Below are 20,395 nucleotides of genomic sequence, written 5' to 3' on the forward strand. Positions count from 1 at the left end.
TTTGAGGTCGTTTTTTTAGTACTCTGTATTGAGATTATTGAAATTATTTTTCTACTCCTGTACTTCAACCTGTCAATTATAATTTCAGAAACCATATACTATATGCGCTTTTTTTAGTTCTTAATCGAAATCCTATTGTCTATGGTAATCGCCACTGAAATCAAAGACTTCATTAAAATTCTGTACACAGAACTATAATAAGTTTAAAAAAAAAGTACGTCGTATTTTTGTATTATATATACTGTACTGCTTCTTGATTGGTTAAATTGGCCTAAAAGTCTTGCCATAAATCTTTATAAAAAAAAATTATTCGTTTATATTTATGCGGTACTTGGCCAGTTATATTCTATCTCTTTGGTATTTGTTTTGTAGCGTTTGTTAGACTCTATCATGGACCACATATTTCTTTCCTCCGTGGACTCTATGGCTGAAACTGCAAACCGTACTAAATGGGTTAAATTTTTTTTAGAAAATAACGCCTATTTTCGTTGTCATGGATTGTAAAATATACATTAATTGTTGGTTCTGTTTCATAATTTTATTTATTCGTAGGAAAAGTATTGTATGCAATCATTACATAATTAGGTTTTAAAATCTCGTATTTATTACTTAGGTCCCTCTCTCGTACCTATTAAAAGCGGTACTCGACTTTAAAAACCTAATAGTTCAATTTTGAAAGCTTTGAAATAATTTAAAAAATAGCTTTAAAATTTTTGTCGCGTGAGTATCATTCGAGCTCTTGTGCATAGAACGCGTGTTGAGACATCTTCTAAATATAACACCCGTCAACCGATCACGATGAACTTGTTTAGCACGAAGAGCTTTCGTCATCAACTCCAAGGTGGTAAGCCAATAATACATTTAAAAAAAGGAAATGAAGTTTTGAATTTAGTCGACACTTCTGGTTCAAATATCTGGTCTAAGTTTGAGGAGTCTTTTTTTATACAGGGTTATTTTTAAAACACTACATCATTTAATAGACGTGTTTATTGTTGTGGTAAGAAGAGTGCCTTAAAAGTGTTGTAGTGTTTGTGGTAATATAAATGGAAAATGTAACTATACTATTAGTTGGTTTTTGCATCGAGTATATAATCAGAAATAGAGAGGAAATGTTATTTAATTTGTCTGAAAATTATTCTGCCAAATTCATTACGGTAACAACTGCGCTCCGATTGGTCAGCCCGAATTCGAAACAATTGACGGGTGTCGTCAATTGTTTCACTTCACCAGTTTAACCTGAGTTTTGCTATAATGGACATAAATTGAAAAATTACATATTTAATTACCGATGATATGTGATTCCGTTTGTTTTGTAATTAGATGTTTTGCTGTTTGCTGTTTCCTATACCACCGAATAGAACAGCCCCTCATTGTTAGAGATATTGTCTTTATTACAATAAATACAGAATATTTTTGGAATATACGGAGACGTAAGGAAGTCGTACTAAATATTGGATACGTGCACAATACTGGATACCCCGCTATAATGGAAACTAAATAACACCATCTTTATTTAAGATCTAAAATTACTTCATCAATGTGTTACCAATATTTTGTTAGTTATCTGCGCCGTTTTTGCCTTCAGTTCGCTGTCAACATTCAAAGTGTATTTTTCCATTCGACGATTTTTTCAGATCTTGACTTTAAAACGCTGTTAAAGTACTTTTAGTGATATTACATTTTGTGACAGTGTTATATACTAGCTACGCGCGTAGTTAGAATACAGAACTTAACGCATTTTAGCGATAATTGAGAAATTTGCGAGAAATTAGCGGTGTGAGAAATTTTCGTAACCGATTATTGTACAAGTAGATAGTTACCTCAATATTGGATACCTCAGTATCCACAATACTAGATATCCGATATTGGGGTACCTACATCACTAGTTGTTCAGTGTCTTTCATATTTAAATGTTTAATAATTTGTTTAAATGATCCCCATCATTAAAAAAGATGACCGTTTACATTTTTTGCCTATTGTTTTTGCAAATTTAACAGGATCATTTAAATACATGCCCTGGTTAATAGAGTGTACCCTATACTGGATATCCAATATTGAATAGTATACCCTGTACTGGATATCCATTATTAGGGTACATGTGAAAACACTGTTGGTTTTTGTAATTAAAACAAAATAATTATATAAAAAATAAATGAATATAGACGTAAGTTCAATTCATTTTCTAAAGTCTTTAGATAGACAATAACTGTGACTGCAATAAAAATAAATTCTTAAATATTACATTAGTGTTTTTTTTTTTGAATGTTCAAAAAGTATCCGATATTTGGTACGTCTCCCTTAGACACAGGTCAGTTGTTGGCGCTATACTATTTCAGCTTTGTAATTTGTGATTTCAGCGCAAACGAGAATTGATATTTAAAAGTGATATAAGGCCCATTTGCCCGATGAGTTGCCAGGGATAGATGGCCCTTATTTCGTCTCTATTTCTGGTTATATACTCGATGGTTTTTTGTAAAGAGCTTTCAAAATATACACATTCTGAATTAAAAACAAATTAATTTTGACCTGCAATTTCCAAATCGTTAAGGATTTTTAAAACTATGTTGCGTGAAACGGCACGCAACGGATTTTTATGTAGTTTTTTGGCTAATGTGCTAGTGGCCAATGCAATGAAAAATATATTGACAGATCTCTAAGTCAATGTCATTCTTGTTGCAATATAGCTATCCTTAGCGTAACGTTGTGAATATTTTACCGTTTAAGTGTTGCTGCTTTTTGGACTGTTTTTAGTATCGCAGTATTGTTGGTAATTAATTAAACATGTCTACCACACTTTTGTTATAAATAGTTTTTTTTAAAGTAGGTCACAACATTGTTTAAAATTATTCTGCTAAGCTCTATAATTAAAGCTTATATTTAGCAAAAAAGTTGAGGCTGGTTAATCTTTTCTGGGAATAAAGTACCAAGCTCCATACTAATTCGGCACAAGTATTTTAGAATTGTTCTGCGTATCATTTCTATTTCGTGATCATACTCCATACCGTCACCTTAGAGTGAAAACGTCGCATACACGTTTTCACGTCGTTTTTTACTGATTTTTTTTATGAAAACCTTACAAACTTTTTGCTCAAATATGTTATTAATGTAATATAGTATCTGAAATAGGTATATTTTAACCAATTAAAATGCTAAACCACAAACCTTATTGCATTTACTACATTTTATACCACATTTTTTTCGCTCGTGAGTTTCGGCGTAATTTGTGGTTGTCTGGTGGTCCATGGCACCCGCGATATAGAGTTCCCCTAATGCAGGGCTATGAATGTGTGCGTTATTATTATTATTGTATAGTATTTAAAAAATAGTATTATGTAGTTTACATTGGAAATATAATCGCTTAAGTATTCTTTAACTGTATAGCATGCATTCAGGTCAATGCTCTATAATTTTGTTAATAAAATTTACATCTTTAATGTGTCTCTTAATTGTTCCTGTAGTTTATTACACATTTTTCTTTATCTATCTAAAGTTTAGTTTACGCTTGTCAGAATCGACACTATTTATTTATTTATTAAAACCTTATTGATCACAAGACAAGATGGTACAAAAGGCGGACTTAATGCTAAAAGTATTCTCTACCAGTCAACCTTTAAGAAAAACTAAATTCACGAACGCCGCGAATTGTTATATTAATAAATTATGTATTACATATTATTATTTAAATTATATTAATAATTATTAAACAAAATATTACGGTAATAATAACTTATATGTAATAACAAACGAACCTAATACATTCATACATATAACCTAGCGTAGTCATATACATAATATGTATATATATACAGAATATGATGATGGTTATCATTGTGACAAACAATTTATAAGATGCTCATGAACTTTCTTTTTGGAAGAGAATATACAGGGAGACCTTCTGATGGAGTCTGGGAGAGCATTCCAGAGACGTATCGATTGGAGAGTGAAAGAGTCAGACATGAAGCCAGAATGAAAGAGAGGTACAGTGAGTGAGAGTGAATTCATGGATCGAAGAGGGAGGTTGTGAGAGTCCCCGAGACATTTAAGTATTATGGATAGTGGGGATTGAAAAAAATAGAGTACAACGTGCAGAGTAGTCTCTTCTGCCGGCATTGACGAAGGGAGCCATTTAAGTTGAGACCTGAAAGAATAAATATGATTAAATTTGCGTAGGTAGAAGATGATACGGATAGCATTATTGAGAGGGCGGTCCAACTTTCTAATAGATTTTCATTGCGATCAGAGTAACAGACATCAGCATAATCAAGGAGTGGGAATATCAGGGAGGTGACAAGTAAGATCTTAGTACGAAAAAGAAATTCCGAAAGCGGTTGAGAGAAAAAATAAAGAAAAAATAATCCTACAACTAACCTCGGACACCTGTGAGGACCATGCACCAACACAACAAAAGAAAAGTCACTATCACAGATATCTAAATAAATTTTAATTTCTGTGTACGCTACAGTTTTATTTGCCAAGTTCCAATTAGACATACCGTATTATTAGCAGTGATCGGAACGAATTCAGCTAAATTAAACAATAATGTGAACGTTTTATTCTTCAATTCCGGAACTTCTTGGAACTAATTACATTTGTGACAAAAAGAAATTGTGTTTCTGCAGGTGTTTACGTATTTAAATACTTTTGGCTGTTAGATTATAAATATGAGACAACATATATTTTGGAATGCTTAGAAAATAAACAGTAAATAAAGACATTTTATACGCATTGAGGACGAAATGGTTATGTCCATATTTCAACTGCCTCAGTGGCCGAATGGTTACCATGTTGGTCTGCCATGTAGAGGTCCCGGGTTCGATTCCCGGGCCAAGAGAAAAAAATTATGGCCTACATTTATTTCTCTCGTGAGTTAGGGTGTAATAACGAGTAAGCAACGAGAGTCGATGGTCACCTGGTTGAACCTGAGCTTGAAAGCGGCTTCCGACTGGGCTAACGCGAACAAGGTCAGGTTTAATGCGGCTAAAACATAGGCGTATCTTATGTCATCAAAACGGAGTCCCCTACACCTTACTCCGACTATCCTAGATGTATTCGTGCCGATAAGTGACCACCTTGAGGTACTTGGTCTGGACTTATCATCCAACCTCAACTTTGGGCGATACATCGAGTGTTTGGCAAAAACTGCTGCCAAAGAACTATGCATGCTTTACTAGGTCAGGCGGTACTTCACACCTGAACAGCTTTTAAATCTGTATAAAGCACAAGTACGATCGTGTATGGAGTACTACTGTCACCTTTGAGACGGCTCTGCCCATTACCAGTTAGCTTTTTTTTTAATAAAAAAATAAGTGCGCATTTGACCTCCATCTCACCTGCCAGGGATATGAAGCAAAAAAATGGCGCATTTCGTCCCAATCTGCTAACCTGTATCGCCACATTTGTCTCGTACTACTGGGGCCCTGATCGGGTGAAAGAAAGAAAGAAATGTAATTTATTCAGCACAATACACGTGGAGTACAATATTAATAATTAGTATTAAAGTGTATTATTGCACTGAAAAGGACCCAACTCAGCTAATGCTGCGGCAGGGCCACAGCGCTGGTTTTCAGTGGACCCTTTTCAAAAATGCCAAAAAAGAAATAAAAATATATGAATAAAATAAAAACAAACGTGGACGCAAGTTAAATAAAAATTTAAACATGAAACAATATAATTAAATAGGAAACAACACAAATTTCAGCTGATGTCTCAACAAAGATTTACTCTGCTTTTTCTTTTTAATTTTGTGTTTTGAGGCGCATTACACAAATAAAATTGTTCCAGACGTGTTTTGTAGATTTAGAATGTGCTCTTTGAGTTGACATTTGAACGCATAAACGGATTGTGAAGAACGCATTGGTGGCGGTATGTTGTTCCAGATTTTCGCCGCGGAATATTTAAAACTGCCTTTATATGCCGAAGTTTTGTGTTTTGGAATGCAGAGTGGAAACCTGCAGGTGCGCGGTCTATTAGTCCATGTGAGACGTTCATGGAGGTAAAAAGGTTTTTTGCTTTTTATCACTCCACATAGAAGCGTGGCTAAATGAGAGTATCTTCGCGACGACATGTTTAGTGTTTTAGCTTCATTCAGAAACGGAGATACGTGACTTCGCGGTGGTACACGAAAACAAAATCGAGCGCATGCATTTTGCACTCTCTGCACTAGTCTTTTCGTTTTTACCAAAAGTCGCGGACCGTACACTACGTCACCATAGTTTAATCTAGAGAGTATTAGGGAATCACAAAGGCGTATGCGGAGCTGCTCACTAAGAAATTCACGCATCTTATATAGTACTTTAAGCCGGAAAAAACAATTTCGAGTCACCTCCAGTATACGCGATTCAAATCTTAGGGTTTCGTCCATTAGTACTCCAAGATTTTTTGCAGCTTTAGTCCTTTCTATGCTCTCACTTCCTATCACAATATTGGGATGTTTGTTCGCTATCCTATTAATCTGATTCACAAAACCCATGATTAGGTATTTCGATTTACTAGGGTTTACTACGAGACAATTTCTGCGGGACCACTCAACTATTCTGTTTAGATCTTCGTTAATTTTTTCTACCGCAGACATTGTGTTCTTAGGATCGAAGGACAGGTACAGCTGTAGATCATCCGCGTAGATCTGATAGCTACAATGTTTAATACACCTTATTATATCAGCGCTGTAAAGAATATAGAGCAGAGGGGATAAAATTGACCCTTGAGGGAAGCCTCTATCAACCAAGCATAAGTTAGATGAGTTCATCGAACCATCCAAGTTACGAAGATCAACTCGCTGAGAACGGTTATTGAGGTAGCTGTCAAACCACTTTAATGCTGATGCAGAAAAACCATAAAATGCTAGTTTGGTTAAGAGTAGCGAAATATTTATACAATCGAACGCCCGGGAGTAATAGAGTATCACCAAGATCGTGCCTTGTCCACAGTCTTGTGCTTCAAGAATACTTGACGTGACGTCCAATAAAGCTGTAGAGGTACTGTGTCCCTTTCGAAAACCTGACTGCTTATCTGGCACAATAGATTGGCATTCCATAAAATCTACAAGCTGTCGACTAACTACCTTTTCCAGTATTTTGGATATACACGGCAGTATGCTTATGGGGCGAAGATCTTTAAAATTACAAGGATTGTCTGTTTTTGGGAGTGGATGGAGTATAGCTATTTTCCAGAGGTCGGGGTAAGTGCATGAAAATATGGAAGTATTTACAATAAGTGTAATAATGTTTAAACAATGAGGGGATGTCATTTTGATCATTTCGAGGGAAATACCGTCAATTTCTAAAGCGTTCGAATGAAGTCCGGACATCAGTTTTGAAACATCCTCAACCGTGACACTATCAAGAACGAAACTAGCGGAACCGTAGCGGTTAGTTTTGAAATAAGTCAGATCAGATGGACTCGCAGAACCTGAACCCGGCACATCCAAGAAATAGTCATTCAAATCATTAGGTTTTAGTAGGTTTTTCGGAAAATTTATCTCACATTTAGGCGGCAGAATATATGACTTTATTTCTTTCCAGAGCGTTTTGGGTTTGTGAATTTGATTGTTTATGTTATATTTAAAATAAGCGGATTTTTCATTTATTAGGGCCGCGTTTACTAAATTTTTCAAATCCTTGTAATATTGATGATGAATGTCATTTCTCGTTTTCAGATATCTCATGTGAGCCTCATTTCTAAGTCTCATCATACGTTCAATGGTATATGTTATCCATGGATAAGACTTGTTTGAAAGTAACTTTCCTTACTGGGGCGTGGTGATCAAACAATAGAATAAAAAAGTCATTGAAAGCTGTAACCATGTCGTTTACATTTGTCATAGACCAGATTAGACTCCAAGGCACCACCGCAGCATCCGCGTTAAACTCATCAAGATTACCCCTTTTTAGCGGTCTGTAAGTTACTAGTTTAGGCTGTATTTTAGGTTTTCTAAGACTAAAAGTACACGTTATGTATGCGTGGTTTGCCATCTTACTACCTATAACATCCGCTGTCACACTTCGGACATGGGCATCTGAACAAACAAGATCAATCAGGCTCTCACTATGGTCAGTGAAATGTGTCGATGTAGAAACTACTTGTTTGAGATTAAAAACAGCCAAGAAATTTAGTAGCTTAGTTGCATTTGCAGAGTATGGTTTAAGTAAATCCACGTTGAAATCCCCCAGTAAAACAAGTTTATCGAAGTAAGCTAAACTGTTGATGGATTCGATGAGAGACTCAATGAAAACATCCACACTCAGCCACGGTGGACGGTATGCTACAGTTATTTATGTTAAGTTTAAGCCACATTTGTTCTACCTGATGATGAGAAGCGTGCGCACAAGTTCGTGCATATAAGCCTTTCTTTACGAAAAATCCCACGCTACCGCCACGTCCTCCACAAATGCTGGAAGCCCTAGGGCTTCTAAAATTATATCCTGTAATATTAGGAGCTTTAGCCTCTTCGTTAGTGCGCAATCAAGTTTCATTTATTGCTAAAATGTCAACTGATCGCTCAATAGTAGCAACAATAAGCTCATCGTGGTTCGTCCCTAAAGAGCCTGGATTGAATAATCCTACTTTTAGTAATTTATCAGTCATCCCACAAAGTAGTCAAAAACAAATAAAAATTATTAGGGTGATAGTAAGTTATCAATATTAAAAAAGGGGGACGAACTTTTTTGTATGTGATATTCGCTCTATGAATATTGAGAAATATTTGTACAGTATAAGCCATAGATTTTACAAACATTATATCCAAACTAAATATTTTTGTACAGTGTAAGTAGTCATAGTGTGCAATAGCAATAAAATTGATAAAATTAAGTAACAAAACATTCAAAAGCAATAACAAAAAATAAAAACGCAACGCTTATTAAAAAATCCAGTAATTAACTTATTATAGTGTGTATTATATGTGCGTAGGTGAACCAACATTTTTATTTTCAAAAACTCGTTTTAAGTCCAGCTCAGATCGAATACGGATCCTCGGCGCTCCGTGTTCCCGCCGCACATAGATTTTTCCCTCACGAGTCCAAACGTATTTCCATTTAGCTCTTGTTGACGCTTGGCGTGTCAAATAAAAAAGGCGCCTGTTGATCGCGTAGTGAGCGCCGTGCGAAGCGCACAACGAGAGGCCGGGGGCGTGCGACTGGTACGCCTTCTACCGGAGGTCTCTCTATGCCCACCCGACTTACGCTTACAATGTCCCGTTCCTCTATGTTAATTCCTAATTTGTTTGCGACAGTAAGCATTATATGAACGGGCCCTTCATTTTTAGTTTCTGAGATTCCTACAATTTCTACATCATTCGACAGTGTCTCCTGATCACGTTCATTTAAATCCATTTTGAGCTCAGCAATTGTGTTCTCAAGAGATTCTACATTTTCACCATCATTCCGCTTCTTCTCCAGCCTTTCCACACGATCCGAAAGACCGTCGATACGCTCATTGCAACTCTTAATGGATGCTTTCAGGTCCGACATAACTGACCTGAATTCACTCATATCTCTACGAACAGCACGCATTTCATCACGGAACTGTTTTAACTCCTCCGAAAACTCCTCGAAAGAAAACATAGGCGACTGTGGTCGCGAGTTTAGGTCTAATCGTTGGTTGCGAAAAGTGACATTCTCGATGCCTAAATCCCCTCCAGCTTTGTCTGATGAGTCGGAGAGTCCACCTTGTTGAGCACCGCGCACTGGCGTATCCGAATTGTCTGTCTTTGGTTCTTTCCTCCTGCATTCCTGGCACTTCCATCGTGCCCTGTGCTCTGCGGTGAGAGTGTTATGAAATCTTTGCTCACTAACATTAGCGTATATAAGGTCGTAATGCTTAGTACATATACAGCAAATAAGGTACTGACGAGTTTCAATTGCAATCCTGCATCCACCACATTGGACTGTGCGCTCCATCTCTCGCATGTTCCCGGCAGCAGACAGAAGCATTCAATGATTTACGACCAATGGTTCACTTAGTTCCAGAGCAGATCGATAGATGGCGGAGTAAGAACTCTGCTTGTTTATTCCAGTACAGCGGCTGCTCACTTAGTTCTACAGCTTTTCGACAGGTGGCCGACATAAATCCAAAAGTAGAGCTGTATTTTTCCCGCTCTGCATCACCGTCCCGTTGGTCGAATGGTCGACGATGCGGACTTGCAATCCGGAGGCCGCGAGTTCGAGACCCGAGTGATAAAATAAAATTACACTCACTTGTGAAAGGGCTCCACCTCATAAAGGCCAACAAGTATATTCCTCCCAACAAGTATATTCCTCTCGCTTCCGCCGCCCACTAGGAGGAGACAGCCGTAAGACCGTCACACGAAGAAACAGGAGGCACCGACTTTCACGGATCCACCAATACCGAATTAATATGCACAATTTTCAAACAAATTTGACTAAAAATCAGACACGCGTCCACTCTTCACAAGTTCAATCGGCCGACCTCGTGGGGAGCATATACGGATACAGCTTTCACCAGACAGTGGTCAGAGGTACCTACCCAATGGTGCATCCACAACCACCGAGTATCGGTCTGGATCAGTTGTTAACAGAAGGTCCAGTTAGTCGTATGAGACTCAACATCTGGGATCCTGGTGGCGTCACTGACAAGCTGGGAGAGGCTTAGCCTTAACGCAAGTTTTCGCATCTCTCTCCCAGCATGATCGGTCATCTGGTATGGGAACAACCATTCTTGAAAGTGTGCACTAAAGTCCCCCAGAATGACTAGTTGCGCCGCTGGATACCTGAGTTGAGCCTCATCAGACGTCTCGCTCAGATGTTAGAACAGCTTGGTTGATCTTCACTGTGCGAGCGGTCGATGTAGCAGTGTACTATTTGGGTAACTCCTGGGCTGCCTTTAACTCGGTGGAGCGCAAAGCAAAGAGACTTATTAACAACAATTTTCTTGCGGATTCGAAGATACAAAATCTCGAACGTCGCAGAAAAGTAGCTTGCTTGTGGAACTTTTCAATGTAGTTCCATCCTCACCGTTCATCCTTCGGTCAACTAGAAGGTCCGGAACACAGGGTTTACAATAAAATAAATAAATTATATAACAGTTATGTTGAGTGTGTACGTTATTACTGACGATGTCGGTGGTTCAGTTACTTTACTTTACTCCCGGCTAAATCAATCGGTATGATGAAAATGTCTCATAAATATAGGTACGTAAATGTAAAAGCCGATATTTTCTAAATTAAATCACTGCAGAAAAGTGGCTTGCTTGTCGGTTTTATATCGGCTATATTTCGGAGAATGTACGGAGAAACTTTTTAATTTTGTTTCTCCAACAACGACCAGAAATCCAGGAAAACTCCATCCTTACGTGCGTTCGTAGTAGGGTTGTTGCCGATGCAGGTTGTGAAAGTACAAAAAAAACGTGAAAAATTTAAACTCCTACCGAATCTGTCTACATGAAAAACTATTTAATTTTTTTGGTATCGTAGTATAATACGGTTACGTACAACATTGAACTTTGATTTGCTGCATCGACATGATCTAGTTCTAGTTTTATTTTGCTGTAGTATGATAGTTCTAGTTATTTAGCTGACGTGGTTTACCACGTCACACGATTTATCGTATTATGACATTTTATTGTATTTTTAAGATAGTTATCAACACCAAAACGATAAACATCATTAACATTAATATATTTAAAAAGATTTACAATACTTCATTTTATTGCGCAAGTTCGACCACGTGTCCGAATATAGGAGAAGGGTTCAGTGGCTCCCTATAAAGCTACGACGTGAGGAGCACGTTCTCACCTTTTCCTATAACGTGCTCTATGACCCTCGCACTCCTTCGTACCTTAAGTATCGTTTTTGCTTCCACGGTGCGGATCACAACCGTGAACTGAGATCTGAAATGGATAACCTGCTGAAACCTCCTTTCACCGACTCAGAGTATTTAAAAAGATTCCTTTACTGTTAAGGCTGCACTATTATGGAACGAATTCCTGGCTGAAATCCGACATTCTAAATCGCTTCCTATATTTAAAACTGGATTGCGTAAGTATCTTCTGGCTCGATCTTAGTCTGCAACTTAGTCTGTATAATGAAATTTTTATTGAAATGATATTAAATTTTTTTTTGTGAAGTTATTCCACTAATTTGTTATAATTATTAATACAAAGATCGAACACTCAGAAAAAATTCCTTCGATCCGGTCGGATTCGAACCGACGTCTTCTTGCATACCGTGGCAGACGCTATACCAACTAAGCCACGGAACGAACCAACGGACCTCACGAATTTTTCTATGTGCTTGCGTCGTGTCTTTGTATTTGGTTTTTCAACGACTTTTTAGTCGTAGCGCCATCTATGAGAAATCTATGAATTATTTATCACCCAGTTAGTATCTTTACAGCTACCAGTCCTGGCGAGAGACGTCGCTATTCACTGTATTCATTAAATTTTTATTGAATTGATATTCAATTTTTTTTTTGTGAAATTATTTTACTAGTTTGTTATAATTATTAATACAAAGATCGAACACTCAGAAAAATCCGACCGGATCGAAGAAATGTATATATATATATATATATATATATATATATATAACTAATTTATATATATTTATATGTGTAAAAATAAAGTGTATTATCCATCTATCTATCTATTTTACATTTTTATTTAGAATTAAGTCACATTACTTTTACACTTTTTAGTATTTATTAATTACATCAACTACTCCGAAAACACCCTCTTGTTAACGGTTACCGCGGCGTCATCACGAGATAACATCCTGTAAGGACAGAGCCACTATTCTGCCCTTACACAATAAAATGTTTTTTCAACGATTTTGTGATATTTATTAACAAAATAATCAATCTGCATGAAAACAATCAATCTGACTATTATTTTATTTTATAATACCAAATGACAGGATGGACTAGTATACGTATACAGTACGTCCCGAAGGAGAGACGAGGTAGGTACCTTTATATTAAATATACGGTAAGCCATATACGCCGACGGGTGGCATCGACATGCCTATCCACAACATTTGCAGTGCCACTTCGAGCTTTAAATCGCAAAGATCTTAGAGGCCACCGCGCCCGTCAACCTGAGACATAAGTTGACAAGTCCCAAGTAACTGCTACATCACCAGCACCCTTACCCTTCCAAACCGGAAAGCAGCAATGCCCACATTACTGCTTGGCGACAGAAATAGGTAAGGTGGCAGTACTTCCCTGGACGAATTCTTCCATAAGCAGCTCTACTGCTACAATAAAATTCTGATAAAGATTTTTGTGTCAACAGGTATCGACAGCCTTATCGTGACATAGAATTAAATTTAAAATTTAAGTATAACTAAAGGACGTTGGCGTATTTAGTGCTGTGACGGTGTGATCTTCTTAAACCGTCGTCTCACCTCTTTGTATCGCCTATCTCCGCTTGTATCCTATCATTTTTTATTTTACATGTATTTAAATTTTAAATTTGAATTGTTCCATCTTCCTTCATTTTCTCATTTTGTTTTCGTACCACGGTCACTCCCAGCTCGACCGCCAGAACAGTCGGAGCTGTTAATATGCTAATCATGTTTAACAATTTATAAGTGTAACCCTTCATGTGTCTATTTCTGTAATTCAGTTTCTCGGCCCATTTAGGGTTAAGTGCCTTAATAATAAGTGTTTTATACTGTTATACCTGTTTTTTTACATTTACCTTTATATTGTTACAGGCTTTCTTTAAACTTTACTTCTTTAATAAATTTTGTGGACCGAAAATTTCCCATTTCATTGCCGTGAACCTGTTCACGGCTAGTTAGGGTTACAACCCTTTCAGAGCGTTGGTATTATTTGTCATAAAAAAACCTGTAGCAACCTCTCCCAGTCTGTATTATTCTACAACAAAGGGGACTCAGATTGAATAACCTTACTACTTCCTTAATAGCTTTTTGACGAATGAATCATTGTAAATACACATGGAAAATAAAACTATTTTTAGCCGACTTTAAAAAAGAAGGAGATTCTCAATTCGACTGTTCTTTTTGTGTGTATGTGATTACTCCAGCTTTTGTGAACCGATTTTGATGATTATTTTTTTGTTAGAAAGAGGGTGCCTCAGTATTGGTCCCATTTAAATTTGATGAAAGCATTCCACCTCTAAGCTTGGTAAACTAGGGGATGAATCCGGTTTCGCGCACTTTCAATAAAAGCAAAAAGATGAAATATATTCCACGAACTTTTGACGTCAGTTCTTTTTTAATATTACTATAAGTGACGGGGCGAACAAGCCATGCACCTGGTGGTAAGCGACACGTCTATCCATAACAGTTGCAATGCCACTCAGAGTTTTAAATCACAAAAATCTTAAGGGCACTGTCACTGCGCCCGTCACCCTGAGACATAAGTTGACAAGTGTCATGTGCCTGTAATTTTACCAGAATCTTTACCCACCCAAACCGGAACGCAGTAATGCTCACATTATTGCTTGGCGGCAGAAATAGGTAAGGTGGAAGTACTTCCCTGGACGAACTCTTTCACAAGGAGCTCTACTGCTACCTAATAATAAATAAATAAATAACGCACACACTCAACATAGCCCCGCACTAGGGAAACCCTGTGTCGCGGGTGCCATGGACACACACATAGACAACCACAAATTACACCCAAACTCACGAGAGAAATAATTGTAGGCCATACAACTATTTCTCCCGGCCCGGGAATCGAACCTAGGACCTCTGCGTGGCAGTCCGGCATGGTAACCGTTCGGCCACGGAGGCAGTTAATAAATATTATAAAAAGTAATAATTATTTCGGATCTAAATTTCGTGTAAGTATTTGTTTTTTCGAATACCTAAACCAATTTTTGTCACGGTTGACTGGTTGTAGCTACAGTTTAGATTTCGCTGCTTGTTAAGAATATTGGCCAAAACCAAAATTAATTTATAATAATAATAATCTTTTAGGCCTTGGGAGAGGCGAGAGTCTAAAATAGATAATAATAATAAAGCTTTATTGACCAAATAGGACTACATTAATTTGCATTTACACCATTTAACTTTGTTACATAACTCTTATCTACCAATGATTTGTCGCGGTTCTTGCACTAAGTATATATACTTGTATCGCAGAAACCTAGTATATTATGTCCAGTAACTTACGTTTATGGCACTCGGTTAAGTTAAATAAGTACAAGGGGTTTTAACATTATTTTTTTTACTTATTACTAAGATTTGTTTAGAAAATGCTAAATTTGATTGTGAATAGGATGCAGGGCTGTTCAACGGTTAAAATTTATTTTTTTCCATCCTATAAGGTTAATATAATAACACGATACCGTTGACACGGTCTGCAATATGTCAGTTTTGAGTGGCAGACACGTTTCTGTTTTTTTTAAATCATCTTTCTGATGAAATGTATGTTTTTGAGATAGGTCACTATTCTAGAAAGCCATCGATTTGTGAATACAATAACGATTTAACCTTTTTAATAAGAGCTCCTTGTGCAAGAGTTCGTCCAGAAACGTAATCACAGGCACGTAGGGCTTGTCTAGTTACGTCTCAGGGTGATGAACGCGGTGGCAGTGCCTATAATATGTGTTTGCAAGCCTGGCAGCAGGTTTTCCCCCAATCATAAATAATTCATTGATAAAATGTTATTTCTAATATAACGACTACAGTAAGCATGGTCATAAAATGAACGAACAAAGATATTTGATCGATAAGAGTCAAGGAAACTTTAGAAAGCACAGTATTTTTACAATCTGAAACTTATTGCAATGGAAATAGATACGAATAGCCGTGGTGTGGTATCATTTTGTGAAAGAATTCGTCCAGGGAAGTATTGTCACCTTACCTATTTCTGTCGCCAAGCAGTAAACATTGCTCGAATGACAGACACGAGTCTTGTCAACTTATGTCTCAGGGTGACAGACGCAGTGGCAGTGCTCCTTCGCTTAACACCGCTGGCACTTGTTTGTTCCGTCACTTGACATTATTTTTTATAAATAACCAACACACGCTTGGCCACAATCTCACCTGATGTTAAGCGACGATGTGACCGACGAAGGTACGCGTTTTTGCCTAAAAATGCCTATTCACTCTACCCTTGAATAGCCCCAAATTGTACTTTTCGGGAAACACAGATATAGAATTGTCGGTGGAGTATTCCATTGCTTTGCCTTTTGTAATATGTGCATTATTGCGTTCCGACTTTGAAGAGGGCGCTGGTGAAGTTATAGGCACATAGGACTTGTTAACTTGTGTATCATAGTAACGGGCGCATTGGCAGTGCCGCTAAGATCTTTGCGTACCGCTTACCACCAGGCGCACAGCTTGTTCGTACCGTCACTAGTAAAAGTGTTGAAAAGGCGATTTTACACTTGTTTATAACTGACTTCAAAAAGGAGGAAGTTCTCAATTCGGCTGTATAAGCATTTTCTTAAAATATAATCATTTGGGAGATAAGACTACCTACCTAGTGCATTCACACAAACAGCCACAGTAAGTTTTTCTGCAAGTTCAGATCCATTTTGTGCTAATACCGTTGGTTGTTAGTGTATGGCAAGTCTGTAGCCTTTTTCGTCCGTACCATTCAAGCAGTGAGGATGGTCTCTGATGTCGAGTCCTTCATAATTTTTTATGTTCACTAAATTGTGCTCTACCTGGGTTTAAGGTGTGAACTTTACGTGTGTCTTTTAAAACAGCTTTACCCACTCTTTTCCACCCCGATTTGCTCCCCTCCCATTCCCTTTAAATTTCTCGAAGAGAAAGAACGAGTCCGTCGTAAAATCGGCAATCATGTAAACCTTATGAAACATTATATAAACACACACACTCATCCTTTATAAAGTTAACCAATTGGTATTAAATTAAAAATAGAATGAATTATGGTAAACTAAAATAAAATAATTTAATATATAATAATAATAACGTTTGATCATTATGTACAATTTTTCGAAAACAATTTTTAACAAAATTCTCTTTGCTTGGGCGTAATTCTTTCAACAGTAACAATGTTTTTATCGATTACCTGCGAGACAGGCTTTGCCTAGTGCAGGAATCGTAGGAAATTCTCTGTACGCGATATACGCTACAATTGAGTTGTGTTACCTGTGCGTCTACTGCCAAAAGTAAAATCCGATACACATGGCTGCGTACGTCCTTCGTTTTAATAATTTCTTACTATGAAACGCGTTATGTGCCCGATTGTGGAACGATTGCGGAATGAAACGCGTTAGACCTTGTTAATAAAGCAGTCTTCTTGGGAGTGACCTTAGATAGTAAACTTCAGTGGTTTCCACATATATCGTCCCTGGCCAGCAGATTAAGCTCCGCAGCATACGCAGTCCGCAGAATACGTGAGCTTACCGATGTTAGTACTGCTAGACTAGTTTACTTTAGTTACTTCCATAGTATAATGTCCTATGGGATTCTCATGTGGGGTAAAGCGGCAGATATTCAAACCATATTTGTATTGCAAAAACGAGCGATTCGTTCTGTGTACCGTCTAGGCTCTCGGGTATCTCTCAGAGAAAAGTTTAAGGAGACTGGTATCATGACTGTGGCATCGCAGTACATTTACTCAAATATTTTATATGCCCGTAAAAATATACATAATTTCAATAAGAAAGAAGATATCCATAATATTAACCTTAGAGCTAAGTCCAAACTCATGGTACCACGATTTCGTTTAACCAAGGTAAACAACTCTTTTATGGGGAACTGTATACGTTTTTACAATAAGATTCCGGAGCATATATTAAGTTTATCATTTCCTAAGTTTAAAAACTACATTAAAAATATTTTGATCGACAAATCATATTACAAAATTGAAGACTACGTGTTAGATAAAGATGTATGGAAAGACGACATGGCTCCTGAATCCACACAAATTTGATTCAAAATGTATTCCATAGCATTTAAGTTTATTTGAAAAGAGCAATCCCTAGAGTTTCTTGCTCGTTCTTCTCAGGGAGGTCAGCGTAGTGAACGAGCAGTACCTTAAATGTGACGTTTTCAAGTGTAAATTTATTTTACCTATGGAATAAATCATCTTTGACTTTGACTTGACTTTGTGATTTATATGGGTGTCCGACATCGGATGTTGATAAAGATACTACGAAAAGCCATTTTGACAGGATTTTGACAACGTGTATCGGACATCATAACCTTAACACATCGAGTATATGACCAGAAATAGAGACGATATAAGGGCCATGTATTCCTGGTAACACATTAGCGATACAGCTCTTATAAATATCGACTCTCGTTTGCACTAAAATATAGACAGGCCAACTACTGACCTGTGTGTACGTCTCCGTATATTCCAAAAAGATATTCTGTATTTATTGTAATATAGATAATATCTCTAACATTCCTGCTACAAATATCTTTGACACTGCTGTTCTATTCGGTGGTGTGGGAAAAACAGCAAAACATTTAATTTCAAAAGAAACGGAATCACATTTCATCGGTAATTAAATATTAAATATGTAATTTTGCAATATTCGTCCATTATAGCAAAGCTCAAGTTAACTGGTCGATTTGAAGTGAAACAGTTGACAACACCCATTGACGACACCCGTCAATTGTTTCGAACTCGGGTCACAGTTATGATATGGCAGAATAGTTTTCAAACAAATTAAGTGACATTTCGTCTCTATTTCTGGTTATATACTCGATGCCTCAACACGTCATACAAAATATGAAGCAACGATCATCGTTTTAGCTGCGTATCGGACCCGGGAACGAGTCGAAGATCGTGATTTGACACAAGTAGTTGCGAATACCTTACTCCGAAACTTAGAGGATGGAGAAAAGCTCCGAAACGCCAAATGACAGCTTCCGTGTCGTATTTTGACATTATTTTCATCGTAGAACTGACATAAAACCAACGATAGCTCGAGCGGTATCGTTTGTACATTATTTGTGTAAAAAAATCGTGAATACTGTTAGTTGTGGAGGCGCTCGGACAAGAAATACGTGAAGATGAAGTATAGAGAAGACGTCAAAGGAATCGCAGTTTCTTGGTATCGCTTACTGATGGCAAAGTTCTAAGCGATTACCGGCTCGCTGCGAGAATTTTGCATAATCTTTTTGAGGATGTAACACGCAGGGTGTTCAAAAATATTCTAGGTTAATTGACCCACCACCACCAAGAAAAGACATTTCTCTATCTGCATATGTGGTATGTTTGCCATATTGCACATTATGTTCATTCGTAAGCATGTCTTAGATTGTGTCGCATACAAAGTGGCAGAAACTTCAGTAAAAAAAATTTTTTTTTTAAAGATAAACTGCGCTATATCTGAGAAGTAGCTATCAATATATGAACAAAAATGGCCCAGTAATAATGTAATGCGTTGATGTAACACACCTTAAATTGCCCATATTTTCTATACATTGGAAGCTTAACTCAACAAATTATGTTGAGTTTAATATGTAACGGAATTGAGACGTATGAAGTTGCGGGTGACGCCATCAAGAGATTGAATGGCCTGAAATAATTTCTAGTATTGTAGAGCAACTTGTGTTTGACTTTGCATACAGATCGTCAGATTAATATTATAAAATTTTCGCTTTTTTAATATACTCTCAAATTACATTTTTTCCTGCACATATTCACTTTTTGTAATATTTGAGCATTTATGAATGCAAAATAATAAATTCTCACATGACATTCCCGGATATTCCCAGAAGAAGTAAAATATTCCCAAACGGAATATTGATCGACTTTAATTAAACGTTTGCAAGTCGATAATAATTTTTCGATAGATTATGGTACAACACTAAAGAAATCCGCCATTTCTTCAGTAAAATTTTTGTATAAGCATGTAAAATAACCTATTTCACCATTCACATTATCGGTCCGTTTTTGTCTATGGGATCCGAAGCCCAAAACGTGGACGGCTTACGGATCATTTTGATTTCGTACGCAGCTGCGGTTGTATATTTTGAGAGTAGACCTTCTGATTCTTTGTCGGAATTAAATTGAAATGTACCTACACAAGTTCATTTGTAAAAGAAATTATTTGTATTTGTATCATTAACTGCTTAGATAAACCATCGAATATTTATGCGAATATAGGCCCTTTTGAGGTAAGTCCACTTCAAGTTATTTTTAATCTGTAGGAAGTGTTTTTATACCATTGTAACTTGTTTTTGTATTAGCGTGTTTTTTGTTACAGCCTTTCTTTTTGTTACAACCACGTTACACACTGTCACCTTGTACAAACACGTTAAATCGTTATAAAAGACACATAAGAAAATTTTGAGAAAATTTTAATGAAATATAAACTGATTAGAGGCAGCACGTCCTCTCGCATTGAAAATGTATTATGGAGTAATAAATGATGACAGTAATATTGTAACGAGTGGCAACTGATCGAATTTGAATTTGAAATTAGAGAACGATTCAAAAATTCAAAATTTCAAAAGAGAGGGTGATAAAAGCTTACGTAG

At 36.9% G+C, this 20,395-nt stretch overlaps 1 protein-coding gene across 2 annotated transcripts in view; it reads left to right on the forward strand.

The window, feature by feature from the left end:
* Positions 1–20,395, forward strand: part of LOC113232179 (putative fatty acyl-CoA reductase CG5065) — a 96,987-nt gene that overhangs the window by 9,029 nt on the left and 67,563 nt on the right. The window contains exon 2 of one of the 2 annotated variants that reach the window (XM_026466820.1): positions 13,246–13,262. The exons of the other annotated variant lie outside the window; for it this stretch is intronic. The gene's annotated coding sequence lies outside the window, so the exon portion shown is untranslated. The remainder of the gene's footprint in view (positions 1–13,245; positions 13,263–20,395) is intronic. 2 annotated transcript variants of the gene reach the window in all.

This window comes from Hyposmocoma kahamanoa, unplaced genomic scaffold (genome assembly GCF_003589595.1).
Source record: "Hyposmocoma kahamanoa isolate Upper Pololo Valley unplaced genomic scaffold, ASM358959v1 67, whole genome shotgun sequence".
Lineage (NCBI taxonomy): Eukaryota > Metazoa > Arthropoda > Insecta > Lepidoptera > Cosmopterigidae > Hyposmocoma > Hyposmocoma kahamanoa.